We start from the raw sequence: 14,174 nt of genomic DNA on the forward strand, positions 1-14,174 counted from the left end.
TCTTGTTTTGTATGGACAATCATTCCCTGATTGTTCAAGACACTCCTCTGGCTTGCCCTCAGCCAAATGCAATTTCAAGAGACATGCCAGTCCAGAAGCCCGACCAAGAATGTCCTCTTACAACTCTTAATGCCACCTCTTATCTGTTCTGAAGCACCCAAAACTGACATATGACTGTGTCATATCCCAATTCTTTGAAATTTGAATGTATTTTTTCTATAAGATTGGACTATTCCAGAGAATCCGGAAGAGAAGTTTGCAGTTGTATGTAAACTCTTAGAGTATTGTAGATTAGAAATAAGATTTAGGTAGACTGACGTTCCTATAGCCTCCTATAGAAGCTAAGTCTCCAGTAATTACTTGTAAATAAATGATATACAGTAAAGAATTGTTCGGGGGGGTTGCTTTTACCCACAAATTACTTCTGAAGCAAGAAGAATGTATGTGGACATAGCATGTACTGTGCGAGTGTGTGTGCTTAGATGAGAATACAAAGGGCACAGAGCACCCAAAGGCCATATCTAAGCGTGTATGAGAACAGTCTGAGAGGCCTGTGCAAAAGCTTGACGGACCACACTAGCAATAACTATTACATACACGGTTGCGTTCTATTTTTGTATCACATTAACGGATGTATTATTGGTAATTGTTCTTAATAGAATCACAGAAATGAGAGATGGAAATGCTATACGGTATGATGGAATGCTGTTCCTTCACCACTGATCATTATAATAAACCTGCTCGGTCATTACTTACAAGCCAGGCTACAACTTTGCCAATGAGGCAGACCAAAATGAGGAGATAAACAAAATTTGTTTTCCTGCTAAATCTGGAGCCTAAATTTTAAGATATTTTGCTGAAGTTTTAAACTGATTGTCAATTAGTCAATGAGCTATGGCAGGCAGTGTATTTCTGGGTAATTAGTGTGTGTCTTAGGGGGGTTATTTGGCATGAGGCTGAGGGCAAAGTAATTTGTATCTCCCAGGAAGTGCAATAATTGCCTGAAGCTGAACTGCTTGGAAAGTGTATTAATTCTATTAGGAAACATTTATGGTTTTTTATATGGCATCCTGTATATTCATGAAGTATACTCATACGCTATGAATAATTCATTTTGGGGTCTTAGCATATGAAGATGGCATTGATGATAACCAAGGAAACAGGAAGGGTTGTATGTACTATCGAGGAACTCAGGCATCATCAGACAAGATGCATGTCAGCCTATGAAATCCGCTGTATTAGGATATCACTGGATCCCAGAGGGAGGAAACGGTGGTCTCAGACAAGTAAGGTCAAAGAAGCTTAGAACCAGCTTCTTAGAGGGCCAAAAGACTTTCTAACCAGGGTTCGATATGTAGGCTTTGAAAGCTGACAGCTATGTGGAAATAGGCTTGATCATGGTATTTGAGGTACTTTCTTCCCCAACCCTGTGTTAGAGATGAGGACAGGAAACAAATTAATCATTCGCTCATTCACACAATGCGTACAAGTGAATGCGCACACCACTAGCTATCCATTCCTGTGGTGTGAATGGGAATGGCCCCCATAAACTCATGTATGTGAGTGGAACTATTAGGAAGAGTGGCCTTCTTAGAATAGGTATGGATCTGTTGGAGGAAGTGTGTCACTGGGGCTGGGCTTTGAGGTCTCAGAAGCTCAAGCCACGCCCAGTGTCACAGTCTCTTGCTGCTGTCTGTGGATCCAGATGTAGAACTCTCAGCTCCTTCTCTGGCACCATGTCTGCCTGCCCAATGCCATACTTCCCACCATCGTGGTAATGGACTAAACCTCTGAACTGTAAGCCAGCCCCCAATTAAATGTTTTCCTTAATAAGAGTTGTCATGGTCAAGGCATCTCTTTCACAGCAATAAAACCCTAACTAAGATATCCACTGTTGTGTAACAAATTTCCTGACTGAGCACCCTACAACCACACTCATTCAATGTCTTAGCTTCTGTGTCAGATTCATGGTCTTGGTCTTCTGCCTCAGTCTTCACCAGGCTACACCAGGGAGTCAGCAAAGGGTCTGTGATCTTTTCTAAATTCTCCACCTCAGCTCTCAGCCCTCAGGTTCTTGTGGGTGGTTGTGCTGAGGACCTAAATTCCTTGCTGTATGGTAGCCAGAGGCCCCCATCAGTCCCTTGCCACATGGCTCTCTTCAATATGGAAACAAATTTCATCAAAGTCGGCAAGGCAAGAAAGCAATAGGCTGCCTGCTGGCAACAAAAAAGTCACACTCTTCGGAAACTATTCTACAGAGGTTAGATCCCATCACCTTTACCACTCTCTTGATTCAAAATGAATCACTTGATTTGGAAGACACTGAAGAGAGGGAAACACGCACACGCACACACACGGACACACACACACACACACACACACACACACACACGGACACACGCAAACGAACTCACACATACACAATCTTCAGGTCGAGCATAAAGCTGTTCAGGCTCCACTTCCCTGCAAAGTGATCGATCAGTCAGTGGTCACAGCCAGAAGATCCTGGGCGAGGAAGCAAGGCAGGATGGCTAGGAGAAAAGAGACCCCTGACAGAGGTGAACTCCGCAGGAACAGACTCTCAGGAAGCAGCTTCCTTGAGACAGCTTGCTTAATGAGGGGAACTGAGACTATTTAAACCTTTGTAGGGGTGGGTAGGGGCTTTCTGGATGAATGTACATCATTAACCTGGAGCCAGGAGTCTCAGGATGCCTCATTAGCATAAAGAGGAGTTCCAGGTGCTGCTGGACCTGACCTTATAAGGGGAACGGAAGTTAACCTAGCTACCAGGCGGAACGACCTCCTCCTGTGGGCGGAACACACGGACCCAGGGCATAGGGAGCAGTGATCCTACTCCTTCTGACCTCAGGATGAGATTTCTGGGGTTTGGACACCCCTTAACCCCACTCTTGCTCCGGGCCTGCTTCCCACGGCTCCACTGCTCCCAGGCTCCACAATGAAGCCCCCTACCACAGCCAGACTCAGCCCTCAAGCACCCTCATTTACCAGTAACTCTGGGGCCTACAAGAAAGGGGAATTCTAGCTCAGGCAGGATGACTAGAGGAAGCAAGTGGTATTAAATTTGAGGACTATGATGAACAGAGGTATAATAGTTTATGAAGCAGGGAGAAAGTATACCTTACTGGAGGGGCTGAAACAAGACCTGAGTGACTGAGACAAGATACACAGGGGGAAAGGTAGGACACAAGGAAGCTGGAAAGATGAGAAGGACCGGCATCATGCTGGGCTGGAGGTCAGGATGAGAAGTTAAATTTTATTCTGTGTGTCAGTGAGTCTGCCACCGGAGGTTTTTAGCTCAGAGTGATGTGATCCAATTTGCATTTGTAAAATATCAGCCCAACTGCTGCAAAGAGAATGAGCTGGAAGCATAAAGACCAGTTAGAAGCCAAAGGTTATGGTACCTGCAGCAGGACGGTAGGTGGAGAGATGCAGAAAAAATGGGTGCCCGGGAACTAGATTCTGGAGTTCAGAACGGAAGACCCTTGTGCAGATGTGTGCATGTCACAACTGCCAGCTTAACTACTCTCCTCTTTGTCCAAATTTTAAGAGAAAGCTAAGGGAAGAACCAGGTGCTGGTGGGAAAAGAAGATGCAGGAAAATAAGGTGGGCGAGCACAGGGAGAGGAAACAGCCGAGGGTTTCCTCGAAACACACAATAGCTCAGAAGGATCCTGGACATTTCGTGTTCCCTGTCGCACTGGATTACACACAGTGTTTATTTCCAATCTGCCTTTCCAGATTATTGAAAAGCTCAAATTAAACAGAGTCATACAAATTCATTTGGCTTGCTCTTCAGATAGCTATCTACTCAAGTAGTTAACCTTTCTGACCATCTCAAGGAAAATGGTGCAATCCAGAAATCCTCTTCTCAAATTCCTTACCCATTATAGTCTGTTTTGTAACATTGACCACAGCCTGCATGGCTTGGTGGACCCTTTCTCCACCAAGAGAAAGGAATCCAGGAGAGCCCCCTCTATGCACTGGGAAGTTAAATGTTTGCTGAGTGTTGGAGGGCGTGGCTGCTAGACAAATGTATCCTGTGCAGCTGTCTCCAGTGTTTCATAGTATACTAGTGTGGACAAACCAGCTTGGGATTCAGGGTAAGACACACCATACATGTAGCCGAGGATAACTCATGTAGGTCTTTGCATTGTGCAGGTGTGCACTGGACCACAGGTTTTAGTTCTGCTGTTAGTTGGTCTTTGAGGTAGTTAATGTTCCCAGGAACAGATAGGCAACGAGTGGAATTAAGAAATCTTCCCAAAAGCCAGAAGCTGAAGATGCTGAAAATAAGCCAGAGCCCTGCTTTGCTATGACTTCACAACCATTTGTAGTGGCGTCCCAGCATTTGGGAGGCAGAAAAAGACAGATCTCTATGAGTTTGAGGCCAGCCTGGTCTACAGTGAGTTCCAGGTTAGTCAAGGCATGGTGAAACCCTGTCTCAAAATAAATAAAATAGGAATTTACTTCCCAGAAGAACAAAAGTCAAAATGTTTCTCCAACTGCCCAGTAGATTGCTGAACCACACCCATTAGAACCCTGGCCTTGTCCTCTGGAATCACCCTTCTCTGCCCATCTCTGACTCCCTGCATATAGTAGTAACTAATAGACAACCACCACTGTGATGTACCCAACTGGACCTGAAGAAATTGCTGGAATTCAGACAGCTGGTGTCCAGCCAACTTCTTCATATTCCAACTTCCTTCTTATGGAGGAACTTATTTGCATACTATATTTCTCAGTTGTGTCTAATCTGACCGTAGACCGCTGGCTTAGTCCTCGTCTCATATGCAGTGATGAATACATTATATGATGTATAACTGCTGAGCATCTATTCAGTGTTAAGCCTTTGTGCTAGACAACCAGATGGACATAGTCTCTGCCCTCTGGAAGTTATCAAGTAGGAGCAAAAGCAGACTTTGAGAAGGAGTTGACTGAGAATACTGCGGTTGGTGTTATATAGGGCAATGTAAGAGTATCAAAGAAAAACCATATACATGCCTTGCTCTTGGGAATCCAGGAAGACTTTTCTTAGTAAGAGTCCTCCAATCGTAGCAAACAAAAAAACAACAACTACATCCATCCAGACAAGAGCATTCAAGAGAGCACTGGGTTTAAGAAACTCCAAGACCTGAAAGTTCTAAAATCCACAAAAGCCAAAATAAAAGTATAAGTAGAGGATGCACAGGAGCTGGGCATCAGAGGAAGCTGGAGGAGGAGGCAGCATCAGGACCTGGTCCTGGCTCATCTACTCCCCGGCTTCTCCCTGATGTTAGTGAATAGCCAGGCTGTTGCCTTCCCCTCAGTTGATAGTTTTAACAGAAGCATCATCGGTATGTGCCTGGGAAGCCATGTACTTCTATCCCAAGCCACATCTCAACCATTAATTAGCCTCTATCTTCTTTGTGATCAGAACATCTGTGGGATTCAAGCCTTTCTTGTATTTTCATAAACTTGCAAATTCAACTTGGATGACACAGCCCAGCCTGGCTCCTTCCCAGGGAAATGGGTTCTAGTGCAATGTGATTCTGGAAGCTCCTGCTTACATTTGTTCTTCCTTCTTGGTTCTCCTATGTTAGTGGTTGTCAGGGAAGCAGGTGAGTGTCTAATGAAAAACTTGAGAAGATGTTTTTATTGTTCCAAAGCTGGGAACAACAACTGATTGTGTTTGTTTCTTTCGTTTTATTTTCCAAGACAGTGTTTCTCTGTGTAGTCCTGGCTGTCCTAGAACTCACCAGGCTGGCCTTGAACTCAGAGATCCACCTACCTCTACTTCCCACGTGCCAGGATGAAAAGCATGAGCCACCCCTGCCCAGCCACCATTGATCTTACTGGGTAGAGATTGAACTGTAGATGTTCCACACTGCATATAGAGAAGTGGCCACAACAGAAAACTCTTCACTGTGCCACATCACTTCAAAGCTCCACGGGATATGAATGCAGCTTTAAAACCTATCCACGGGGGCTGGTGAGATGGCTCAGTGGGTAAGAGTACCCGACTGCTCTTCCAAAGGTCCAGTGTTCAAGTCCCAGCAACCACATGGTGGCTCACAACCATCCGTAACAAGATCTGACGCCCTCTTCTGGTGTGTCTGAAGACAGCTACAGTGTACTTACATATAATAAATAAATAAATCTTAAAAAAAAACAAAAAACCTATCCACCATTTTCTTAGCCCAGAGACTAATTACAATTTCTATAAAATGCAATATTTTTAATCAGTGTCAGCATACAAGGAATTATCCAATAATGAAACAACAATGGAGGTGGATGGAGATAGGACTATGATTCTTTCAAACTTTCCCCCAGGTTTGTCATCATCAACAAAAGTCATGCCATGATATATTTGATGCACTAATAGGCTAGCCCTGTATAAACTTATCTTCAAAACTGTCACATTCCCCATGATCTTATGTGTATATATATATATATATATATATATATATATATATATATATATATACATATACATATAATGTGCATTACATATATGTCTTACTTCAAAATGCCAGTTCTTAAGAAAGTGACATCACTATTCAGTTACGTGTACTTCACTCCTCTGAAATCTTAATTTATCTATTGCACGAGGAAAGCACCAAGTGCTCCCTCGTTACCCTGGTTCCTTGCTGTATGGAGCCAGTAAGGATGCATATCCTGCCTTCTACCTAGCAGATCAGAAGACCTGAGACCCTGGTTAATCTCAGAAACCTGCATCTTGGATGAGCTTCCACATGATTTTCACACAGGTACAGATGTGTTGAGCATCAATCCAGCCAACAGTTCTCTGATGTCCAAAGGGGAGGGGAACTCTCTACCGGGCAGACCGAGGGAGGGAGAGCTATGTTTAAGTTTAGATCCAAAAGCTCACAAGAAATTCTTCTCGTCCCTCTTCTACATGGTTGAGTGTCTTGAGGGAGAGCCAACACCTTGTCATTATGAAATGTGCAACTGGAACAGGGAATAAAGAGGGGCATATCCAACTGAGAGCCTAGAGCTGGTGAGACCCGTTTATCTAAATCTGATTCCAGGGTCTCTGGGCACTGAACGGTGCTGCTATGATTCGCTGAACCTTTCACATCTATTATGTTTCTTTTCCTGGGTGGCTTTGCCAAGGACCTTGTAGAAATCTTATTTTCAGATTACTGTTATTACATTCTTCTTGAATAAAATACTACCATGTTCTTATCTCCGTAGAGTAAGACCAAGTTTCAGTTGTCTTCTTATCTTTTCATGTAAAACAATCCGAGCAGTGAGTTTTCAGATGAGAAGAAGAGAAAAGAAAAGGAGAGAGAGAGGGGGAGGGAGAGAGGGAGAAAGAGAGAGTGCACCAGCCTGGGGGCAGACTCACCCTAATTGAAGTAGCAGGCGGACAACCTGGAGCCACTTCCCTATACGAATGCCAGAAGCTAAGGCTTAAACCGCACCACGAGCAAATAGGTCAATTTAAAGAAAAGGCGTTTCTACAATTTCGCAGGAAGGAATGATTGACGAGTAACTCTACCCAGAAACTGACAGAATGTCAAATCTGCCCACTACCTCTGGGTCATTCTAGCCATAGAATTTCTGGCCCAGTGAGAGCAAAGTTATTACTTTCTCCCTTGGTGCACGAGTCTTCTCAGTAGAGAGCTCAGAGTAGAAGAAATATCGGTAAGCTGTTTAAAAGTCACGGGCAGACTATACGATTTTGTCCTTTGGGTCTGGATTGGGCTCCAGCTCTCTCCTCAGCAGCTCTAGCTGGACATAGTTATCAGTTTATGTGAGGCTCATTGGTGAGTGGCACTTTAAGGAATGAATTACAAACTGCATTTCAATGGAGGTTTGATGGCAAATGTCCTGCTGACTTGAGTCTGGCTTTTAAATTAGACCCTTAGCTGAGGGTTGCATAGCAGGGAGACACCTGCTTGATTTGTTCTGCATTGGAACCCTGGCTTGTACCCAGCCGCTGGTCCTATATGGGCCACGTGATGGAGTAGCCATGCAAATTACAGGATGTCCTGGTAAATTTAAATTTCATAAAACAAAGAACAATGTAAGTACATTCCATGTAGTATTGGAACACATGCATATGAAATCTTATTCATATTTTTTCCTGAGATTCAAATTTAACAAAATGTTTTGGGATTTTATTTGCAAAATTTGGCCACTCTACTCTAAAAGTGTTTGAGTAGTGTTGCAGCTTGAATATGAAGTGTTTCTCCCCCACAGAATACTCATGTGTTGGAGGCTTGTGTGACTATTGAGATATGCTGGGATCCTGAGGACTCTAACATCATCAGTGCACCCTACAGAGGTGGGCTGGGCTGAAGGAAGAAAGTCAGTGGAGACATCATATACATATACATATACATATACATATACATATACATATACATATACATACACATATACATATACATATACATACACATACACATACACATATATACACATACACATACACATTCACATACACATACACATTCACATACACATACACATATACACATGTGTGTATGTGTGCGTACATATACACGTATATACAAATATAGTGTATATGATACATGTGTGTGTGCGTATATATATATATATATATATATATATATATATATATATATATGTGCATATATACATATACACTTTTTATTTGTTTTTATATACTGTTTGAGACAGGATCTCACTATATCCTTGACCTAGAATGCACTATGTACACCAAGTTGATCTTGAACTCACAGAGACCTCTCTGCCTTTTACTCCTGAGTTCTGGGATTAAAGGGATACGCCACCGTGTCTATAGAAGGGTATACCTTATTTGACTATGTCTTATTTTTCTCTTTGGTTCTTTCATGGAATGAGCAGTTCTGCTTGCCACATCTTCCCCATGGTGATGTTCTGCCTCAACCATATGAAATATAGCATTTTCCTGCTAAGCTGGTCTGGCCAGGCATTTTCTCATGGCCTTAGAAGGTAGAAAGCCTAAGTGTCGTGTCTTCTTGGTTCTCATTCACTTGAGACTCTTTGCTAGGATTCCTTTTCTCTTTCTTTTTAAATGTACACAGTGTTCTGCCTGCACATATGCCTGCAGGCCAGAAGAGGGCACTGGATCCCATTACAGATGGTTGTGAGCCACCAAGTGATTGCTGGGAATTGAACTCAGGACCTCGGATGAGCCGCCAGTACTCTTAACCTCTCAGCCATCTCTCCAGCCCCATGTCAGGCTTCTTAGCATAGGGATTTTAGAACACAAGATACCCTAAAAGCTGCCATTAGTGGTAGGGAAATGGATGGTGCCAGATGGAGACATCAAGGCTAGTTGTCTGTGCCTCTACCCTACCTGGGGTCGGGGGGGGGGGGCACAGTGACTCCCTACTCCTCCATAAGGGGATCTCTTCCAGGGACCCTAGGGGACACCTGAAACTGTGGGTCATTCCAAACCCTATACGTACAATACCTTTTCCCTGTACAAACATACTGTAATAAAAATTACTTTATAAATCAGGCACAGTTAATGGCAAACAATAACTAATAATAAAATAGAACAATCACAATGTCCCATATCAAAACATTACGAAATGTGTTCTCTTTCTGTCAACATAGTACATTCACTTCTGGGGAGCACTTTAGAGCCTCTTTGGGGTGCTCTAGCTGCAACTTCACTACTCTTGTGCTCAGGGGCTGTCGTTAAATAAGAATTTCTCAAAATGAGCACCACTATGCTGTGACAATCTTATATTGAGCAGGTCACTAAGTGACCAATGGGCAGACAGTATTGACAGCACAGATGGGCAAAGGGAACCCTTTAAAATGTGTGAAGTGTTCATTTTTAGGTATTTCCATTTCACATCCCTTGACCACAAATGATTCAAATATTGGAAGACAAAACTGTGGCTAGAGAGATTGCTGTGTACTTTTAAAAGCCCTCTATACAGCATGACTAAGCTGACACTGAGCTTTCATATACAAGGGGGGTCTCAAAGACTACCTACTCTGCTCACAGCCTACCACTTGGCTTGACTGGACATCTTGTTTTATTAAAGACTGGGTCTGCACAGTTCTTCTGAGGAGACATTATGTTGAAAGCACTTTTGGGCTTCCGTTCCTGAGCTGTGACCTTAATCCCTAGAAGTCTGTGACCACCCAAGGTAGCTTTTCAGGTCGTCACTTCCAGCCTCCATTCCTTGTTTCTGTTCCTCTCAGCTACCTGTAGTGTTAATACCTTAGAAGATTTGCCTACTAACCTTTCTTCTCTTTGCTTATACAATTGAGGTAACCTGACCTAGATCCACGCTGCCTGCCCTGAGCACCAATTGGCTGTCTTGCTGGGTCTTACTCCTGGGATTAGCTCTGGACTCTGAAACATACCATCCCAGGCAGCCTGGCTCCCAGATCCTGCCAGCCACTCTGCCCTGAGAACAAACGAAACAGTATCTATTCAGTCCATTCATATAGCCCCTGGGATCATGGATTTTTATATCATGGTCACACAGCATATGAATGCTTCCCTCTTTTCCTCCTAAAAGTTCCTTCGTCAAGTTCAACCTCTATATGCTAGTAGTTCAGGACTGTGCGAGTGTTCTAAGTTTGTGTGGCCTCCTCTGGACCTGGGCCAGTCTGGACATGCTGTTTTGGAAGCCCAAGAAACACTGTAGAGATGCAGGCCTCAGACTCCTCTACACTGAGTCTCCCTAACATGACAGGTGTACCACTCTAGTGCACAATCTTTCTGCCATGATCCGCTCTCATAGTTCTGGGGTTCTGATATGTGCAGTCCTCCTCATTCCAGTCTCTGGACCCTGTTAGTTCTAATTCATCGGGCTGCTGCACAGTGGCTTGATGGAAGAATAAAGTAGGATTGGTATCTACCTTTGTTACCCTGGAAAAAGCAGAAACCTGCCAGGTCCAGGGACCCAGAAGCCCCTTCAAAGCAGACAGTGCCTCCTCCCTGACCCAGTTCGCTTGCCCAGTCCTGAGAACCACGTTCTCATCAGGAATAGACAGACAGACAGACAGACAGGCTAGCGGTTCTCAGTGTTATTTTTTCTGATTGGAGCCCTGCTTATTATTTAATTGTTTATCTTGACATGCAGGCTTGGACCAGAGGCGAATGCTTATAAAGTGGTGTGGCATTGGTGCTTATAGAAAGAAACGACTCCTTTAGTGCCACATCCCCCTCCCGCCAGGCTCCTCCCAATTATTCTGCAGGCTTCTTTGCCCTGAGGGCAGTTTGCAGCTCCAGGGGACTGAAATTGGCTTAAAAAAAAAATTCTTTCCTCTCTGTGCCCCATGTGAGGGGGCATTGTGTGCTCTCTAAATAATAAGCCTGGCTTTGTGTGACCTAATGGACAGGGGCCTTCAGAGAGATTTTTCCAGTAGAGAAAAGTCAGCTGCGCCCTAGGAAACCAAGAAGTTTCTGGACCAAGGAGAAAAGTTAGGGCAGAGTACAATTTGTTTTCTATAATTTGTGTTATGAACAAATTCTTCTCTAACTAGTGTTTAGGGTAACTAGGTAAAAGTGCAAAAAAAATCCAAATGATCTAATAAACAACAACATTTAATCAGATGTCTCACACCTCACTCATTACCACCAAAATAATAAATAACCCACAAATCATTTTAGAGCAATTATGGTATGCTAGCCATTGTCATCGATCAAAATAATTATTTATTACATTTATTGATTTCCTACTTGGGACTCAGCAATAGCTAGAAGAAGCTCAAGGGTCAGAAAGGAGAAGCCACAGTTCTTCGTTTCTGGCTTACAAAGCTACTGACCAGAATAAAATACCTCCACTGTGCCAGACACAGAATAGGGAAGTTATACGTATAAATTACCACATTAAATCCTTCCATAGTCCCTCGGGGAAGAGAGGCATATTTTTTTATATACAGCTGTGTAAACAGATGCAAGGAGTCACAATAGACACAAAGATGCTTCTCCTGTTCCAAAGATCTCAGTGTTTGGTCTCAGATGGCAAAGGGGGCTTCTCAGAGGGGATTCAAGATATGGAAGTAGAGCAGTGACCTCGGGTATGTTGGTGGGCCCGAAAGAAACACGGGGATTCTTAGGGAAGCTATGAAGGAAGTCAGAATCAGAACGGAAGAGACATGGCAACGAGAACAGATACTGAAGAGACACAGGACCACAAGGGCAAGAAGCAGACGCTCCCGTGGGGCCTCCAGAAGACACCTGGCACTCCTGCCCAGTGTGGACATCTGACTTCCAGAACTTTTGATAATAAACCTGCGTTATTTTAAGTTATTGAATGTGTTGTATCCGTAACAGGAATCCTATCCAGAACGCTAGTCTTGCCTGCCCCAACTATATCCTGTGCTGAATTTAAGCTGCCCAGAGAAGCTTATGTCAAAGTGGTAAAGCCAGGCAGGGCTGCCACAGTGTCTAGCTTGACCCTGGAGCATTACAATGGAGAGACCCTTAAATGCCATGCCCCCCCCCCTCCGCCGCCACCGCTGCCGCCGCCAGCATAGCATGTTCAATGAATAAGAAATCCACCTGGTGGAGGGAGATGAATTCTGAGAGTGACTAGAATGTTTCAGGATGGTCAGGGATGCTTCAGGTGGTCCAGGTGCAGGTTGCCTTGGTCCTGGAGCAGTCTGGTTGAAGGAAGTAATAAAAGCAAACACAAAACATTGCAGATGGGGATGGTCTGGTGTGCAAAATGCGCCCAGGATCAGGAAGGATAAACCACACTCCACTCCCTCTTCTCCCTCCATCTTTTCCTGTGGATGCCATTAGGTCTTCTAACCACAGGCTTGGCCAACCCTCTGGGCAATGCCCTGTGGTCTTCCTTAGCTTGCAGATAGCAAGACTTGACCCAGCGAGGTATACATTGTATCCTTTTCCATTGTTACCTAGAATATCAAGTCTCCAGTGCACCGTTTTCTGGCAATCGGGAAAAGGGTCTTTTCCATTCTTTAAAGTCTAGAAGCATTCTCTTTGAGAAAGCAGCCAGTTTGATGTAGCATGTCCAAAGGAAGAAAGTCCGCATTTGAATTCCAGGCTTCTCCACAGCAAGGAAACAAAGCAAAGGACAGTGAGTTCAGAGATCACTTTTTAAAAACACCTTTAATTTACCATTCATTAAATTTGAGAGAGGAGACATACAATAAAAATGACCCAAGAGCAAAAGGTGTCTTCTCTGTTGCTGAGCCCTGCTGTCCCTTGAGCAAAACCTGTCACATCTTCTGTGAAATAAGAACTTTATTCCTCAGCCATCTGACCACACAAATTGCTGCTGGTTAGGAAATAGTGAGAGACTTCTAGTTCTTCAAGGGTCCCTTCAAACTTCAAACTTCCTCAGCGGTTAAGAGCACTGTCTGCTCTTCTAGATAACCTGGGTTCAATTCCCAGCACCCACACGGCAGCTCACAATGTCTGTAGCTCCAAGGTCTGATAGCCTCACACAGACATACATGCAGGCAAATCACCAATGCACATAACATTTTCTAAAAACTAAGTTTTTTTTTTTAAATTAAAAAAAATCAGCCGGGCAGTGGTGGCGCACGCCTTTAATCCCAGGCACTTGGGAGGCAGAGGCAGGTGGATTTCTGAGTTCAAGGCCAGCCTGGTCTACAGAGTGAGTTCCAGGACAGCCAGGGCTATATATAGAGAAACCCTGTCTCGAAAAAAAAATCACTTGAGGGCTGGAGAGATACTTCTGTGGGTAAAATGCTTGCCGTGCCGGCATGAGAACCTGAGTTTACAGCACCTATGTAAAAAAAACAGGCATGGAAGCCATTGTTTGTTGTTCCATGACTGAGGAAGCACTGATTGGCAGATCCTTGGAGCTTACTAACTAACAGAATAGCAGAATGAATGAGTTCTGAGGTCAGTAATGGAGACTTTGTCTAAAAAAAGAAGAGGAGAGGAGGAGAAGGAGGAGGGGGAGGAACAGGAGGAGGGGGAGAGGGAGGAAGAGGAGGAGAAGGAAGAGTATTGAAGAACAACAGCACAAGGTAGAGAATGACGATACTTGACCTTGCCATCTAGCTTCAATATGTATGCGTATATGAATGCATCGACATTGCCATGCATGCATGCTGGGAACATGTACACAAAACATATACACAAAGACAAACACAGAGAGAGAGAGAGAGGGAGACAGAGACGCACATGCAAGTATTCACACACTGACGCAACCATTTTGGTTCCCTAGTGTT

General features: G+C 43.9%; 1 long non-coding RNA gene across 3 annotated transcripts in view; it reads right to left on the bottom strand.

Annotated features, from left to right (window-relative positions):
- Window positions 1-11,640: 11,640 nt before the first annotated feature.
- Gm32186 overlaps window positions 11,641-14,174 on the bottom strand; it is a 28,343-nt gene continuing 25,809 nt past the window's right edge. For 2 of the 3 annotated variants that reach the window (XR_873931.2, XR_873932.2), the window contains one exon: window positions 11,641-13,015. This is a non-coding gene — a long non-coding RNA (predicted gene, 32186). The remainder of the gene's footprint in view (window positions 13,016-14,174) is intronic. The other variant, XR_873933.2, reaches the window with a different exon arrangement.

This window comes from Mus musculus, chromosome 13 (assembly GCF_000001635.26).
Source record: "Mus musculus strain C57BL/6J chromosome 13, GRCm38.p6 C57BL/6J".
In the NCBI taxonomy this organism is placed as follows: domain Eukaryota; kingdom Metazoa; phylum Chordata; class Mammalia; order Rodentia; family Muridae; genus Mus; species Mus musculus.